Genomic DNA, 2,813 nt, shown 5'->3' with positions numbered 1-2,813 from the left:
CTTAAAGCAGAAGAAGAATTGTTCTCAGGTCAGGTTCCATAGCTATGGTTCATACTACTTTACTCTTGCATCACTGTATTTACTCATACCAACTAATTTCAAATTTGAAGAATGCAATTGAAACTCCAATGGAGCAATTGGTATGTTTTAAACATGTTTATTTAACGTGTTTGCTGTTGTAACTTGCTCTATGTTGATTTCAGTTTCAATTGAATAAACAGTTATATTCTCATGCCATGCACCTTACAAGTGTTGTTATTGCTGTGTAGTTTCCCACACTTATATTCTGTCTAAGCTGCTTTGTCTTAAATAGATATGATTCGAACTGTATCTATCTTGATTTGGCAACATAAACTAGAATGATATAGACCATACAGTGACCATACTACATAGATATATGTTTGTTTCATGCTGTTATCCTGTCCACCTTACTACTGAACTAGTTTACCAAAACGAGTTTCATATACTACATTGTAAACCTGTGATGTGTTTGTTTGTTTCTCTTTTAGAATGCGGATAAAATATTGGAGAAGAGTACCCCGTTATGCAATGGTACAGGAAGTAATGCAGATAAGGTTCAAGATAGTGAGACATCCCTGTTGGTCTCCAAGAAAGTTGATAAAAACTATATTGAAGACACTGAAACAACCCCAAAGTCCTGTCTTGATGTAGTGTTCGAGTTACTGGCTACTACTGCTGGCACCAGCTCTTTGAACTCGCTGCCTGAATCAGTTCGGCTTCTTGAGTCTCAACTTCAAGTTGAAAGACATCGATCAGATGGTATGCGACAGGAAGCCGAAGGACTGAGCAAGTCCCTGCAGAATTCACATGCATACTTTCTGGTGCAATAGCAAGTGCTGGAGGATTTAAGCGCCAAACAAGAGAAAGTTAATAAGCTTGCTAAGCATCTTGCTAGCATTATGGGTACCCAGGATATTGTTTCTTGAGCTCTTCTGAAGTGGTTTCAGTTCTGGACTTGTTTTGCTGCGGCGTTTATATGCTGCTTTGTTCCCTATATTTTCACTGGTGGCAAACTTTGATGCCTAGTGGATGTAATATGTGTAATAGCCATGATAGCCTAGCGTAAGTTGCTTGCCTATTTATTTCCTTATTGTCTTGTTTATTTGTTTTCTTGTAGTCAGTGCAGTTCTTTTTCCGCGGTTTTCTAGTGGCCGCAATAGCTTATTTTTTAAAACTAGGCCACATTAACCATGGGCTACATATTTACTATAGTTAACATGGGCCTCCTACGGGCCGTAGAAACAATGGGCCTTCTAAGGGCCGTTGAGGGAGTCCTGGATTAGGGGGTCTCTGGACAGCTGGACTATATCCTTTGGCCGGACGGTTGGACTATGAAGATACAAGATTGAAGACTTCGTCCCGTGTCCGGACGGAACTCTACTTGGTGTGGAAGGCAAGCTAGGCGATACGGATATGGATATCTCCTCCTTTGTAACCGACCTTGTGTGATCTCGTGGTAGATCATACAATCATACCACATACAATCATATAAACCGGAGGGTTTTAGTTCGTAGGACAACATACAATCATACCATAGGCTAGCTTCTAGGGTTTAGCCTCTCCGATCTCGTGGTAGATCAACTCTTGTACTACTCATATTATCAAGAATAATCAAGCAGGACGTAGGGTTTTACCTCCATCAAGAGGGCCCGAACCTGGGTAAAACATCATGTCCCCTGCCTCCTGTTACCATCCGCCTTAGGCGCACAGTTCGGGACCCCCTACCCGAGATCCGTCGGTTTTGACACCGACATTGGTGCTTTCATTGAGAGTTCCTATGTGTCATCGCCGTTAGGCTTGATGGCTCCTTCGATCATCGATAGCGATGTAGTCCAGGGTGAGACTTTTCTCCCCATACAGATCTTTGTATTCGGCAACTTCGCACTGCGGGCCAACTCGCTTGGCCATCTGGAGCAGATCGAGAGTTACGCCCCTGGCCACCAGGTCAGGTTTGGAAGCTTAAAGTACATGGCTGACATCCACGGAGACTTGATCTTCGACAGATTCGAGCCCCTGCCGAGTGCGCCGCACAGTCACGATGAGAATGATTTAGCTCTACCATCGGACAGTGTTCAGGAGACCGCACCGGCGACCGCTCTGACCCTCAATTCGGAGCCCACTGCGCCATCCATGGACGGCTGGATAGACCCCACCACGAAGGTCGTATTCTCAGTGGCGATCGAGCCGAATATCGACCTTACCTTTCACGGGAGCCGTGATGCCGAACTACCGGATTCTTCCCCAGCCACGGACTCCGAACCGCCTACGCCCTTGCCTATCGAATCCGACTGGGCGCCGATCATGGGGTTCACCTCCACGGATATCTTTCAGCACTCGCCCTTCGGCGACATACTGAACTCATTAAGGTCTCTCTCCCTGTCAGGAGAATCCTGGTTGAACTATGTTCGGGAGGATTGGGATGCGGACGATGAAGAAATTCGCCGCCCACCCACCACCCACTTAATAGCCACTATCGACGATTTGACTGACATGCTCGACTTCGATTCCGAAGACATCGATGGTATGGACGACGATGCAAGAGACGAACAGGAACCACTGCCCACAGGGCATTGGACGCCCACTTCATCGTATGATGTATACATGGTGGACGCACCCAAAGAAAACAACGACGAAGAGCGGAAGGACGCAGCGAAGGGTTGTTCCCGCGAGAAGCAGTCAAAGCGGCGGCATAAGTGCCGTTCCAAATCCTGCCTCGGCAGAAGTAGCGATCATATAAACCCAGCGATAGAGCAAGGTGAGCCAGCGGACGACAAACACGGCATTGAACCATC

The sequence above is a fragment of the Triticum urartu genome, chromosome 6A, assembly GCF_056163025.1.
Source record: "Triticum urartu cultivar PI428250 chromosome 6A, HENAU_Tu73, whole genome shotgun sequence".
Taxonomy (NCBI): domain Eukaryota; kingdom Viridiplantae; phylum Streptophyta; class Magnoliopsida; order Poales; family Poaceae; genus Triticum; species Triticum urartu.
This window is presented reverse-complemented; position numbering follows the sequence as displayed.